Below are 16,263 nucleotides of genomic sequence, written 5' to 3'. Positions count from 1 at the left end.
TTCTTGTAGGTTGACGTTAACTTTCCGTGTGAATTTTACTTTCTGACAAGCATGAAACATTTTCTCCTCCTCTCTACACAGCAACCGAAAGCCTTCACTGAAAGAACCTCTGTTTTTTTTTTATTATGGCACATTTCAAGCATCAGCTACCGGCATCTTTTTACTCGTGTTGTATCATATCACAATTACATACAAAAGAAAATGCATTTTGTGTTATGAACAACTGTGGCAAATCGTTCTCCTTTGATTTCATGCCGCCTCTCTTTGCCTTCTTTGTCACGCCACGGCGTTTGTCTTTTTCGCAACTCGATACCACCCGCAGCTATACCCGCCTATTGTTTTTGTATACGAAACTCGCCATTTGTTTTGTAACGACATGGAATTATACTTTTGTGACATTGTTGAAGCTTCAGAACGTACAAATGAAATGTATTTCTTGAAAATTATGGCGAATTACATATAAACAAATAACGTGCAACTTGGTTTCGTTAACACGTTTTTAAATTATATTTTGCAGAACCTACAAAAAATTACCTCTAAAACACAATTTCACAGAACTGAGTTACTGCATTACGGATAAGAATTTATCAAGAACGAATTAATTGTGTGTCAATTGATTGATTGAGTTGGTGTTTTAAAGTCCACTTTATGCACACTACGGCTAATCTGGAATGGACCAAAGTTGGAAGTGGGATCCGAACCGCTATGTGCCTCGACAGGGTATCGAACCCAGGACTACTTGATTATAAGGCGACGACTCTTACCCTACCACTGTACCATCGGGGAGGCACATGTGGGTGTGTGAAGTAGGGATGGCCAAACGGATCCGGATCCAAAAGTTACGGATCTGGATCCGGATCAGAAAATTCCGGATCCGGGTCCGAAAGTTTCGTACCTCAATCCCATTATAATATTACCACACCTTACACGGTATTATGATCTTCGATTACAAAGAAATTTTTCATTAGTTTGTCCTACAAGAATTTTTTTCAAGTGTTGTTCCTAAAATACTTTGCTACGCATCGGCTAACACACTCGTGCACAAAAATAATACTACTTGTTTAACATAAAATGTCAGAGGTGATTTGGTAAATGTCATTGAAACGAATATGTATTCATTCGAATGTATTGGAAATGGAAACACACATAAATGTGAGACATTCCATTCCAGGATGAAACCTTTAACGCATTTAACAAAATAGAAATGTTATACAAAAATTATACAATTGTTCTAAAGTTATAGTTTTAAAAATTAAAATAAAACATTATAATATATGCAGTGTTATATAATTACAAAGTGTAAGACTAACGGTAGGTTATCTAAGTGTCCCCCTCTGATTTCCATGAAACTTGGCAGGTGTATAGTGGGGCCCAAAGGAAGAAATACGTGTTTTTTTTTGTTTCAGTTAAAAAACTGTTTTACGCGGCAAAACCCACTCAAATGTCAAGATGTGTTGTCCACGGGACGAGACGGGACAGGCTTTTAAAAATTCGAGACGAGACGAGATTGACCATGTGTCATGAGACAAACGAATATTTTCGAGACGAGACAGCATTTCCACGATACTCCACGAGGCGAGACAGGCCAAAGTCTCGTCTCGTGGGCAACACTAATGAGGACAAATTGAAGTGGGGATCTGACCCTTGTGTCCCCCTCGGATTTCCATGAAACTTGGCAGGTGTGTGTATAAACGGGCCCAAAGGAAGAAATACATGTTTTTTTTGTTTCGCTAAAAATCTGTTCTAGGGGGCAACCTCCCTTCAAATTTCAAGATGAGGACAAATTGAAGTGGGGATCTGACCCCTGTGTTCCCCTCCAATTTCCATGAAACGTGGCAGGTGTATAGAGGGGCCAAAAGGAAGAAATGCTTATTTTTTCTGTTTCAGCTAAAAACTGATTTAGGGTGCAAAATCCCCTCAAATGTCAAGATGAGGACAAATTGAAGTAAGCATCTGACCCCTGTGTCCCCCTCCGATTTTCATGAAACGTCGCAGGTGTATAGAGGAGAGTAGTGCAGGTGCACCGGTTCACCAACCGAAAATGGGGCTCGGTGGGGCTCGCCTTAATGGTTTGCTCTTGTAAGGCATAAGCCCCATTTTCTCGCAGTGTTGCCAACACCTTACTCGAAAAAATCACCAAGGTTTTTTTTTTGGTCTAACCTAACCTAAAGCAAGGAGCTGGCAACCTTGCTTGAGGCTTGCCTTACAGTGCATAAAGCAAGGTTGCCAACCTACTGGTATTTTTTGCCATAGCCTTTTACAAAAAAGAGAGGAGTGTTGCCAACACCTTACTCGAAAAAATCACCAAGGTTTTTTTTTTGTCTAACCTAACCTAAAGCAAGGAGCTGGCAACCTTGCTTGAGGCTTGCCTTACAGTGCATAAAGCAAGGTTGCCAACCTACTGGTATTTTTTGCCATAGCCTTTTACAAAAAAGAGAGAGGAGAGAGAGAGAGAGGGAAGAGTTAAACAACCGACAGCTGCCAACACCTACCTACAGCCTTTTTTTTCTTGGTCTAACCTAACCTAAAGCAAGGAGCTGGCAACCTTGCTTGAGGCTTGCCTTACAGTGCATAAAGCAATTTTTGCCAACCTACTGGTACTTTTGCCATAGCCTTTTACAAAAAAGAGAGAGGAGAGAGAGAGGGGGAATTAAACAACTGATAGTGCTGCCAACACCTACCTACAGCTTTTTTTTTCTTCTACTTAGCAAAAGCTACTATCTTTTTTTGAGGCTTAGCCAATTTATATACTGGCGTAACATACACACACTGGGCAAGGAGAGCCGGCAACAAACACACACTACCGTAAAAGAGAGAGAGATGGGTGGATGGCAACACAGTATGTGTGTGCGTGTGTGTGTATAATATGTAGCATTATTAACTAGAGTGTGTTGGCAACCCACTTACAACTAAAAAAATAGAGATGCCAACGTTGCAGTAAGATGAAGAGAGAGAGAGATTTATGGCTGGCAATAGTGGTGAGCGAATGCACCTTATTGTAAATTTTTTCCAAGTCCCAAAAAAAAAAAAAAGAAAAAAAAAAGAGAGAGGCCAATGTTTATATATATCGTGACCTTTGTAAACCTCTCTCGGGGGAACGATGTGCCACACACGCGCACGCGCGTGCTTTTTATTATTTCCGTATTGTGACGCAAACAAACAAATAATAATTGTTGTTTTTTAGGATTCCTGGCCCCTATAACCTCGCCAGGGTGCGTGGTGCCCAACCAAAAAAAAAGTGAAAGGTTTTCTAACGGCTGCGGTTCTAGATAACCACACCTCTATAGAGTTTCACGTTTTTTTTTTTTCCTCAAACTTCCATGAAACTCTACAGAGGACCTCCGTAATGCATGCAACGTGTACTAACGACTCTAGTGTTATTTTGATGTTGTAATATTTTTGGATATAGAGTTTTATTGTGAGATATAGATAAAAATAATTATGTTTATTATAATATTTTCTTGATGAAGATGGAGAATGTATGTGTGTGTCTTACAAATAAGGTTGCATGCTTTTTTTTTTCTAGTGTGTGTGTATGTGTTTTTGATGTTTCGACAGCATCTGAAACGATAAAAAAAGAAAGAATTTTATTGTTAATTTTCTTGTGTAAAAACAACAACAAATTTTTTTGTGCAAATTTTCTGATTTGTCTCTCGTGCTATAGTGCAAAAAAAAGATATTGTAACTGATAACTGATGAAATTGATATTGTAACTGATCTGAACTAGTGAAATTCGTACTGTGCTATTGTAACTGATTGTGCTAGTACTAAAAATTTCTTATTGTGCAAGAAAAGATGTTAAACATGTTAAAACTGCTCTGTGACCCTCTCGTTCTTCACGTCGTAGGCGAAGGACTTCTCTGCAATCAGGATGACACTGCATAGGGTATCCTCGGGCAAGGCATCGTGGAACTCGCAGACGATCTTGATGTTGGTTCGATCGTTGACCACCACCTGCTTTCTCTTCGTCGTGTTGATGACGGTCATGGGTCTGTGGGTTTTGAATTCGTTGGGTGTGTAGTACATGTCCACGCTTCCCTCGGTCACGCGTTTGTAAGCCGAGAACGCTTCATAAAGTTTGAGGTAATCGTTTTTGGTCATGTCGAGGTTGTAATTCTCGCGCGGGAACACTTCGTTGCGTCCATTCTTGAGATAAACGTTCTTGATCTTGCAGTCGTCGAACTTGCTGGAATCTTTTTCCTGATTCTTATCGCGCCCGGTCTGAAAGAGCACTACGACGAAATCTGGCATGTCGAACTGTATGTTGTTGAACTGTGTCGTCACGTCGAATTCCATGTGACTTCCCGACGCCATCTTCTGCACGCACTGGTAACCGTGAAAGTGAATCGGCACCTGCGGACTTTTCAAGATCTCCGCTTTGTACTTGAGGGCGTAGTTCGTTTCGTATTCCACCACCGGCATTCTCAATTCCATGCTCCGGATGACGCATTTCGCCGCTTCGGGTAAAGTGTTGGCTATCGGCGTGCCGTCGGCGTTCAAGTTGGTGTATCGCATCAGTGCGTCGTTGTCGTTGGCCGCTCTTCGAAACGTGACCCTCAGTCCTCCCTTCCACATGATCTCCTTGTAGTCGGAGAAGAAACCGGGCAGCAGACGCATGGGAAAGAGCGCCGTGTGACTTCTCGTCGATATTTTGGTCCCCGCTTCGAATCCCCCCGCTTGATAGTATGCTGCGTCCGTTTTGGATAATTTCAATGTTCCCACTGCCGTCGACGTGATGCCTGGATAGTCTATTCTGTCTATGACGGTGTTGTGTTTCCTCACCTCCACCTGCGAGAACAGGTGAGGCACGAAGTTGTCCACGAGTATCAAATTTGCTGCTGCGGGAAACGCGTCTCCGCTTTCTTTCTTCACCACGTCGAATTGAAGGTAGAGGTCCGCTCTGTGAGGATGAACGAACCCATCGCCTACGTCCACGTCGTATTCGATCTCCCTGTTCGCCTCGTTGAGATTGGCGAACGTGCGACGGTTGGGAGGGAAAGATTGCAATTCGTAACTTTCGATTTGCTCCATTTTCACTATGCGTGTTATTTATTATACGTTGATCTCCACGATGGCCGTCGTCGTTGCACCTGCGAAATCCACCACCTCTTCTTTCTCGTTCGTCACCACCAACTCTATGTCGTCTATGCGGTTGCGACATACTGGAAAATAGATCGGCGAAGAGGGCGTGTAGATGATCGGTTCCATGAACTCGGAACTTGGTTTGAAAGTGGCTATGATTCCCGTCTGCTTGTGACTTCCTAATCCGTCCGAAGATTTCATGATCATGCCTTCGGCCACGTTGCAGTGCACGTTCAGAGTCTCGATGGACAAGAATTTAGGAATGTTGGTTGCTACGTGCTTGATGCCAGCTTCGAGTTTGGTGTCGTTCTCGAAACCTAAAAGTTCTCCCATGGTGCCCAGGTCCACGGTCTCCGTCGCCGACACGATTTCCACTCTGTGAGTGACCGAATTTTGAGAAAGGTACGTGCCTTTGGGTAACTGAGCTTGCAAAGTGGAAAGATTGTATTGGCCTGGCGTGACGACGATGTGTTCGCTTCCGACACTAATTTTGTTGTTGTGATGCGTGACGTTAGGTATGAGGTACATGCTGTAGAATGCACGCAGAGCCACGGATTTAGGATAGACGATGTCGTCGTGCAGCGTGAGTTTCAAGATTGAAGATTCGCTCGTGAGATGGAACACGCCCATTGTCGTGATGCTGTTTCAGGTTCCACAATGCTTTCTGGAAATCCTCGATCGTAGGGTTATTTATTTTAGAGAGAAGCGCGAGCACGGAAAGGCAGAGATGGCCGCAGTTCACGTCTCCGAAATTTTGAATGCGTTCGTCGTTGTAGTATATAGAGGTTTTGTTCGTTTTCAGATAATGAATTAAATTTGTAGGTGGAACACCTCCAAAAGAATCGAAAACGAATGCTTTATCATTATTTTTGTGGTAACATATCCAATGCGTGCCTGGATTTTCTTGACCGTCCAAGTTGACTACTCCGCATTCTCTTCTTTTAACGCTTGAAGGTAACGAGTCGGACATGAAAACTCCTCTGAAGTGTTTGATTTGTAACGGTCCGATCAGAGATTCAATGTCTCGGTTGGTGAGTGCTGTTGTTTTTTTTTTTAAACTTTTCATCACGCCCTTCCCCCCTTTCTTCTCCATGGCCAGGTTGTGACGTTTCTGTTCTTCCAATTCCGCCTTGTTCTTCTTCGAATCGATGACGGTTTTCGCGATGGCGGCACTTCCGCCAGCCAAACTTCCAACGGCCCCCAATGCTGCCAGGATGGCCGGGATGCTGAATATGAAACCTCCGATCTTTTGCTGTTTCCGCGAACGCTGCAAGCGTCTCAATTTGACGTGTGCTGAGCAGCAATTTCATTCCATGTCCTTTCGACAAGCAAGAACGTTTCTTCTCGCGTTGTTTCTTGGTGAGTAACCCATCGAGGGCACCTAGATTTTTTAGATTCGAATATGGTATCTGGTACACGACACCCTTGGGCTTCATGTTGATGCTCTATGTGTTATTTTTTCACGGTATGTTATTTATATATAAATGTTCTGAGATTTTTTTCAATGGATGTTATTTTATATATACTCCGCGTAGCCCCGTTACACAAATTCTATTACATGCTTTGTTTTCTTACCAAGAAGTTCCTTTGTCCCCTTGTACACAATTCGAGTTTTGTTCTCGATTAAGATAGCTAGCTTCTCGTCGGATAACATGATAGCGTATCAATCTGGTAAAAATAGACTGTATTGTCCGTTGAACAACAGACGCACCTTGGGACCATACTGGGTAGAAACGATTGAACCGGAAGTTATCGTGTAAGGTTTGTCGACTTCCAATTCCTGAATTTTTACATACTCGACTGATAAATTTAGCATTTGTTTTAATGCTTGGAGGTCACTCATTTTTTCACTCGTCATATCAAAAAAAATTTTCAGGGTGTTAGAGAGAAATTTAATTTTTATTCACGATGTGTGTTATTTATATATATATTTTTTCACGAGATTTTTTTTTGTATCGAATATTTTTTTAACAGAGGAAGAAAGTTCGTGCTTCCGAAAACGCGATGATGTGCGTGATGATTTCTTCCGTCTCCTGCTTAGATTTTCTCCAATCATCGGTGTCCCGTCTTCTCTCCTGCCTCGCCTCGTACAGTTCGTCCAACCTCTCGTTCAATTTCTCCCCCGCGGCCGACAGAAGAGTGTCGAGATCACCGCACCTCATTCCACTGATCTCCCGAAGACGGTCCCTGAGAACTATTTCGCATCCCATGTGAAATGCCGGCGTCGTTTTAGCTATGATCACAAGTTTATTAACATCTCCGTTAACTACTTTTTTGAATATTTTAGATAGTAGTTCGTGCGGCAAATCAGTTATGCAAGCCATGTTGCTTTTTACTGGATGTTATTTATATACCCCACCCCAATTTTTGTTTTGTGTTCATGGCGATGGTGGTACCCAGTGCGGCGACCCGTTCACCCAACGATGCGTCTCTGCTCACGAACCTTTCGAAAGCTGCATGTTCCAATTTTTTGTCTGCTTCGTGACGTGCGTCCAGATCCGTCTGCGTGGTGTTGTAGGCGATGTCGTGATCTTTGCATGCGGCGTCCAACGGATTCACACCCTTGTCTCCTCTCTCCAATCTTTTCTCGAGTTTGGTACCCGGTCCGCAGTACTGGTAGCCAGGTAGATGCATCTCGAAAGGTAACTTGTTGATGATGTCGTTCACGAGTCCCTTTCCTTCGGCCACGTTCCAAAATTTCGGAGGCAGCGTGTTGATGATTTTGATCAGGTAACCTATGCCCTTGTCGTCGTTCACGATGAAGTTGGAAAGTTTCGTGCTGATCATGTCCACGATGCCAACCTTCTCGTTGTAGAAATTACGATTGCCTGCATTCTCTTCGCCGGCTATCACCAACAATCGGTCCACGAGTTTCCTAACGTCGTCCACCCAAACGAATTCTTTGGGTAACGTGTTGTAGCGTTTGACGCCGCTGCCTGTTTTGACCTGGTTCCAAATCGGTTTGATGAGATTCCTGTACTTCTCGCCGCTGCTCGATTTCACCCTATTCTGCGAGGCGTCGTTGTTCTGGTACAAGGCATCCGTCATGATCAGAATTTCCTTGTAACTTTGGTAATCTTCGTCGGTGTAATCTTTCGGCTGCTTTTTGGCGACGAGTTCCCACAGTCCCACCGTACCCGGATACCTGGTCCAACTATCCTTGTCGCCTAAATTGACTTTAATGTCGTTGCCTTCGAAGGTCACCTTCGATTTCCCAATCTTCCACACCACACCGCCGCCTTCGTTGCTTTCCATGCTCGGATACAATCCGAACACTTCATCCTTGTCGAATTTCCCCGTACTCAGGTAGTCTCGTGCCAAAGGTCCCAACTCGATTTTATCCGAAGACGACGACGTGCTACCTATAGCTCGACGTCGTGCCGGTGCATCCTTCAGTTCGAACGGCGTCGAAGGAATGCTCGAAATGGGCGTGGGTACGGCGTAACTTTTAGCTGCGAGCGGTACGAGTTCGTTGATCAAATTTTTATTTTGTTCCGTGACACTTTTAATTTCTTTACCTAGACCGCTGATGGCATCGATCACAGGTTGATCCTGACGTTTCTTCTCTTCGTAGAATCCGCGATTCTCGGATTTCCAACCTTTGAAGCGTTTCGCGAGGTAATCGCGAAGCTTGAGATTTTCGTCTTCGATTTTTCGTTTCGTCATGACGTTATTTATACACGTCGTTTCTCACAACGTTGCAACGTTTAGAAAGTCGTTGATTTTGTTTCTGTATTTTCCGTCGTTGGGTTTCCTCGTCATGTCGATCGTCGCGAATCCGAAATCGTCACCGTTCCAGCAAGTAGAGCAGCAGCGTTCCGAAAATTGATTGTAGTTCATGTCTCCGCCTACGTAGTCATCGTACGCGTGCTTGAGGTTGGTGTGATCTTGACGAAACAAACATATGAAATTAGCGTTGTCGCGTACTAACTGTTTTGGAATTTTGGAAAACGTTTGAGCTAGGTAGAAGCAATCCATTCCTTTGTGACGACCTTGCGTGAAAAAGTTGCGAATTTCATTTTGATTTTCCAGGATGGCGTCGTCGAACACAACGACTGAATTTTCACGACAATCGTCGAGTGGTTTTATTTCCGAGGCGAACGTTGCAATGTCCAGACCATCGTACAGTTTCATCAGTTGCTGGTATTTGGATTGCTCCAAACTTTTCGAGAACACGTACAGGTGCCTGTTCTTCCAATCTAACCAATTCGGTGCGAGGAGAAAATTGTCCACGAGCAGTGTCGTTTTCCCACACCCCGAAGGACCTACGATCAGACAGCGGGTGCTGTCGGGAAGCAACTCACCGTTCTTTTTTTTTTCCCGTTTGACTTTCCGGATCCGGTAGACGCTTCACCACGTTCCACGTACTCACAAGATCACTTCGTTCGCGTCGATCCAACTCTTTTCCGGAAGTCCCAGCCATTTGACAAACAGTTTGTCACCTTTCCTACGCAATACTTTCTCGATGAGGTACGTGTCGGGGTGTTTCGTTTTAGAGAGTTCCTCTTCGTAAAATCTTCCTTTCAAAATCTCGCCGCTACTATCTTTTATTATATACGTGTGTCGGTTTCCGGGTAAAACTCGAACCACCGTAAAGAGTTCCGTGCTCCAATTTTTTGTGAACCCCTTCTCGAAGGCGCGTTTGAATTTGCTGATCCTCACCTGGTCTCCAATTTTGTATTTAGCTTTTTTTGTCGTGGGTGTGTACTTTGGACAGTAAACGGTAGAAATTAAACGCTGCTCGTCAGACTTGGTAACGTCAGCTGGCTTCATGCCTATCGTTCTGTGTACCGTATCATTATAGGTGTCGACGAGTTCCGGCAGGATGTCAACCCATTTGTAATTTCCCCGAAGCGTGAATCGTTTCCACATGTGTGTTTTCAAGGTTCGATTGAATCTTTCCACGATGCTGGCTTTGATGTGACTGAAGGTCGAATAATGTTGAATCTTGTGTTTTTGAATAAACTTTTGGAATACGGCGTTGTAAAATTCTTTACCGTTGTCCGTTTGCAGAAACCGTGGTTGTCTGCCGCCGCTTTCGCGAAAAATTAATTTGAATGCTTCCGTGACGCACGTTCCCGTTTTCGCCTTCAAAGGTAGAGCCCATGCGAATTTCGAAAATGTGTCTATGACGTTGAGGAGGTACTTGTTGCCCTTGTTCAATTTATGTACGTTTTTCAAATTGCCGCTACTCATCTCCACGAGGTCACTTTGCCAGAGGTCGTCGATGCCCTTGGTTACCACAGCCAAACGTTCGTAGTTACGGCGTGCAGGTTTATGCAATTCTTCGACGATGGCTTGCCTAGACATTTTTTTAGAGATTACGTTTCAAGAGAAGCACAAGCGTGATGGGATTCAAAGAGGGTGGTACCTCGCTCGTGTTTTGAATGATCAGCTTATCGCCGGCACTCACGTCGAAAACGGTAAGATCTTCGTCTTCGTGTATTTCATATATGTTGCGCGTTTCGTTCCAACGTGCCAGAGGAATGTTTCCTGCTTTCTGGACACCACGATTCGATATCAAAGTCATGGTGGGAACGCTAGCTTTTCTACCGTGAGACCAGTACGAAAATTCGTTTATCTGAATCGTGCCATCGAGGAGAAAGTTGTAGTACGGATGATAAGGATGCAACATGTACAGTTTGTTACCTTCGACGAACGTGGAGATTCTCTGTTGATTGGGAACGCTGTTGATTTCGATGGCTTGCAAGGTGAACAATTTGGCGAATTTAGTGTCGAAGGTGACGAGATTACTGTGAACTTGTCCGAGTTTATTTTCGATGGGCAGCAAATGCTCGATTATGGTATCCGTTACGGCAGAAAACGACGGTTTGATTTTCACTTCCACGTTCAACTGCTTGTAGTTTTCGTTGAGTTCTTGCAACTTGGCACCGAAAGAGGCCAGCGTCGATTCCTGCGTGGATTCCAGCACTCCAACTTGATCTCTGATGTTGACGACAATGTTCTGAAGGTTCTCGACTTGATTCAATTTCGAGCTCTTCTCGGTAAGATCGTTCACGATGCTTCGCATCTCTGTAAACTGCGTGTGAAGGTCGGCGACGCTCTGCGAAGTGGGCAGCGTCGACACCAGCGAACTAATTTCGTCTCGAATCTGTTCCACGTTCGCCGTTTCAGTTTCCAGTCGTTTCAGCATACGTGATATGTTTCTTTTCAAAGCGTGCAATTCTTTGGAGGTGGGGAGATTGGGCACCCTACTCTCGAGATCGCTCAATGAACTTTTGATGTCGCTCGAATCGGATAGTGCCGTCACCGCCGTTTTCAATTTTTCCAAATCTTCGCTCGAAGGCACGCTCGTCCGTAACGATTCCAAGTCACCCTGTATGTTGTCGAGTACGTGATGAAAATGAGCGAGATTCGTTTCGACGTTCAAATTTTCTAAATATTCGATCTTCTGCTGAACCGTGCTCAACGTGTCTTGAATGCTCGTCAACGCTCTTGCTTCAGCGTGAATATTTTTAATTTCTTCGTTGATCAATTCCAAGGACGCCTGAAGCGTAGCGATGGTGGTTTGAATGTGTTCGAAATCTCGATACGCCTCCAATTGAATTTTTATGTTCGCGACGCTTTTACCGATGACCTGCAGTTCGTCCGACGATGGCAGGTTCGTCATTGTATCTTCCAAAGTCTGCAACTTGGATTTAATTTCTTCCAACGTGCTGGTGAATTCTTCTTGTAATTTGGAAACGACGACATGCAAGCGTTCTGCGTCTATATCGTTCACGACGGTTTGAAGTTCAGAGAAATTCTTTTCTATTGCGGAAGTTCGTTCTTCGATTTCGAGTTTCAATTTTTCCAAATCTTCATTTTTCGATTGAAATTGCTGTAATTTGGCCAAATCATTTTGAAGCGAATCCACGCTCAACTGTATATTTTGAACGTTGTCGTAAGAAGGTACGTCGACATAATTTTTTATCAGCGTCTTCAGTTCGGAATCGATTTTTAGAATGGGGTCGAGACATTGCGTTTGGAGCGTAGCGATTTCCGACTCTAAACTTTTGTTTAAGGTCTCCTGCAAAGCAATCAAATCGGTCCTCAACTTCTTAACTCGAATGTCCAACATGAGAATCTCTTCTGCATGGTCTACACGCTTGGTGTTGCCGAAAATGTCGTTAGGCATTTTTGGTTAACGGTTATTTATAATAGGATAGACGATTCGTAATTCTACGAAGAGAGGAATGAGTTTGTCGTAATCTCCGAGAAGTTCCATGTAAAGATAATCTCCTGCAGAAACATCGTACGTAATGTTAGAAAGTATCTTGTCGTGCTTGATTCGAAAAATGTTCTTGCCGGTAGAAATTTTGATTTCGCCTGCGTTTTCCGGATTCACGGTGATTTGAAGTTTCCCGTCGATCGGAATTTCGTAAAAATGTAAATTGTTGTTGAAGATGTAAAAAATTTTGCCGACGTCTTCATCCAATTTCGTCCAAATGCTGTTGAGGTGAATGATCAACAGACCGTTGAGTTTAGGTAACACGGAAGGTAAGACTTCATGATCTGGTATGGTTTCCATAATGATCTGTTTTTTGAAACCGAACAAATTCATAGGCATGCTGGTTATTTAAGAATACGGTCAAAGTTTTTTTTTTTGGAATGACAGTCAAAGTGTTTTTTTTACTGAGTAACAAAATGTTTTTTTGAGTTAGTGAAAATTGTTGTGTGTGGTGGTGAGTGCTAATTATTTGCACTGTGCGCAATTCTTATTTATTTCTAAACGACGATGCCCCCAAGGCAATGTGTGAATACCACACTCGAGGACGCACCTCTTATCGTCATCGGGATCCAGCGCAATTTTTCTAACTTTGTTTGTGGTGATGATATGGTCGACGCTCTGGATGCGCTGTTCTGCTCTTAGAACCGACGACCTGGTCTTGAGACAATCGACAAAGTCCTCGAATGTGAGATGCTCCCGAACCACCTGTCTGCCGACACCCTTGGCCTTCTTGGTAACGCTGCCCTCGGCTTTGATGGCATAGGCCTTGGCGCGAAGACCTGCAAACTCGAGAATTACATCACCGTCCTTCTCGTCTTTCAGTTTGCCAGGCACCTTCTTGTTGCGGGCCAGGATACCGTACTTGTTTTGCTGGGGATAGCCCGAGGTGTCGAAGAGGTTAACCAAAGATGGAACTGTGGCTATATCCCCGTACGCGTCGTCCGTGCGAACGTGGTACACCAAGCTGTCCGTGTCCGTGTAGAGTAGGCTGATATTGTCGTTATAGTGCTGGCGTAGTTTCCCATAATATATTTGAAACATGTGCAGCTTGCTCAGGTCTAATACATAAATTGGCTTGTTGAGCTTCACCTCGCTCTTCCTCATATGCACCAGAGCAAGCTGTTCATTATAAATGGTCCTCGATTTGAATAACGGGTTTGCTACGAGCCTGCGACATTGTGCTTTTTTGATATTAGCCTCACATCTACACGATTCCGTACATTCTCCATGGTTTTCCCGAACACCGCATTGTTCATGAGCTTGAAGAAATCCTTATCAAGCTCGGACGTGGCTGCGGTGCGGTGTTTGGTGTTGACTTCAATATATGGACGCAACCACGGAGAATGCTCGAACTTGAGGATGCGGTGAACTGCGTGGACCGTGACCCCTCGCTGCATCAACCACCGGAGATTCTGGTAGTGCAGGACGTAACGCTCTTTGGGCTCGAAGTCCATGACGAGCTTCGTCTGGTTGGAATCGGGTGGACACTTGAACTCGGGTGCAGGGGGAAGATCGCAGAACAAATCCTGCAGCTTCTCGGAGAATTGCAGATCAACCTCGGCGAAGAACCCATGTTCTGAATCGTCGAAGCTTTCGATGTCGAAGTTGGAGGGGTCAGCCCACTCGAAGCCTCTAAAGGGGAGTGGCTGCATCATGGAGTGTCCGTAGAGGTTATTGACGTCCGTGTATATGATGTAGCTGGACGGTTGTGAGGGGTCGTAGCCGGTGGCCATGTGGTGATTGTTGGCGCGCGAGTGTCGCTGCGACACCTGGACCATGCCACCCCGGATAGCGCGTTCCACAAACAGCACCATGTCATAATCGGAAAGAAGCTCCAGCTCGATCTTCGTCACCAGAAACATGGCTGACCACGCCAGTCCGGGGAGACTATAGAAGTAGGCGGGGTCCAGCTGGTAGATCTTCATTGCGGTCGCACGGAACGTCTGGAACACGTCGGCGAGAAGCGTCACATCAAGTCTGAGGTAGGCGTCGTGGTAGTCCCCGAGAGTTCGACAGCCCAGCTCGCGCCACATGGACTGGGCATGGTGATATTCTTCGTCGGTGATGTTCGAGCCGCGTAGCTGACTGTAGAACTTCGCCTGGGGAGGTAGCGACGTCTCCGCGAACTTGGAAGGGTCTGTGATGTATTCGTAGGGATAGACCCCCTTACGCTTGAAGAGGCCGGCGTCCAAGTTCGGAAAGTTTCCGGAGGTAATGAGCATTTGATCGTCGCTAAGCTTCCCTGCGAGAGCATCGAGGCTTGCTGGGAGGAACCTCAGGGAGTCGAGGAAGCGAAGCTCGACGGTAGAGCGTGATCCTGGGATTCGAACCCACTTGCTCAAGCTAATGTAACGCTCCTCGTTCTGCGCCAGGACGTTGATTCGCATGTCGTCGTACCCAAAGTGAGGCACCAGATGGTGGAAGTCGTATCCCGAGCCATTGTGAAAAAACACAGGGATGAAGCGCGGGTCCCGGGCCATGAGGTTGCATCCGTTGCACCAAGAACCAACATACCTACCGTTAAAGTGATGTGGTGTTGGACTTTACGGTTGTTGGCAGTGTACTCCTTGACGCAGACAGGGCAAGCGATGGCCTCGTCGTGTCTACGTTGATCGTCGGGGGACAGTGGGAGCATAGACTTGGGGGCCAACAGTACCTTCCCTATCTCGATGGCCTCGACAACCATCCTCTCGAGGAAGTGTTTGGCTGCGTCGGGGCCACGGTACACGTAGGGCTCGGGGGCGATGTGCTGGTCACGTCGCACCACAACGTATGCGAAACTGGATGCCTCGTGGAGTTGGTAAGGGGTGGTGGAGGAAACTTCGGGATCTGGATCGCAAGTGGACAGGGGTTTGAGGAAGGCCTCAAAATCCGCGATGATGATAGCGGGATGCTCCACCATGGCACCGTGTATGCGGAAACGCTCCACGGCGCCATGGTTGGGCAAGACTGCCACACCCGGCTCGTTGGCATTACAATAAAGTTTGTGGCGAGCGAGCTTCTCTGTAGCGATGTTGGGACCTCTGATGCGCTGATAATCCTGCTGTTCTTGATTATGAAATGTAGACAAGCACCTGCGACACACCTCGACGTGGTGACTATCACTGCTCCGTTGGCTCGAAACAAGCCGAGAGAGCGAGCGAATGAGGGTGTAGTGGTGATGGGTCTCGTCCTTGATGAGCAGAAGGTGAATTTCCTGCGCATCATCGTCGTCTACGTCGCTCACCCGGATAGGGTACACCACATTTTTGCTCTCGGTGAGACCGTAAACGTTGATGGCCAACCGAGGGTTGTGTGTACGGGCCTCAAACTTTCGAATATCCGGGACCTCCACCGGGTAGTCGATCCCAGCCATCGCATCTTCCAGCTCTGGCTCGTAGGGTAGGTAGTGGTTAACCCGGTGTGGTTGGTTTTTCCAGTGGACAGGGTGCAACGCTGCAAGCACCGACCAGAGAAAGCACTTGGCGTCACTGTTCTGAATGTTCAGGACAGCCTTCTTTGCCGCAATGGTAGGTGGTAAGAGGACGTAGCTGGAGGCGGAGAGAGGCACGAACTTGCAAAGTTTGACGCACAGTTCGTGAGGCTCGCCACACAGCGAACCCCCCGAGCCCTTAGCTTGATGTTCTTCTTGTTTTGCCACCAGCTCCTCGGCAAACTGGTTGTAGATAACCTCGAGGTTATCGACATCCGCCAGATGCAACATCTTCGCCTTGGTGTTGTGGCAGAAGCTGTAAATTTCATCAGACGGCTTCTTGTACTGGCAACGTAGCGATGCGTAGAATTTGGTGGAGTGCGTTGCAAGCGCATCACCGAGGATGGAAATAATTTTGGCTTGCACGTTCTCCAAAAAGCTACGCACGTCGCATGAGTCCTCCGAAGTGAGGACAAAGTCCTCTAACAAACGCTCGAAAACAGACCGGTCTGCTTTCATCGCAGGCTTGACGCGTTTC

This window comes from Lepisma saccharinum, chromosome 1 (genome assembly GCF_977018435.1).
Source record: "Lepisma saccharinum chromosome 1, izLepSacc3.1, whole genome shotgun sequence".
NCBI lineage: Eukaryota > Metazoa > Arthropoda > Insecta > Zygentoma > Lepismatidae > Lepisma > Lepisma saccharinum.
This window is presented reverse-complemented; position numbering follows the sequence as displayed.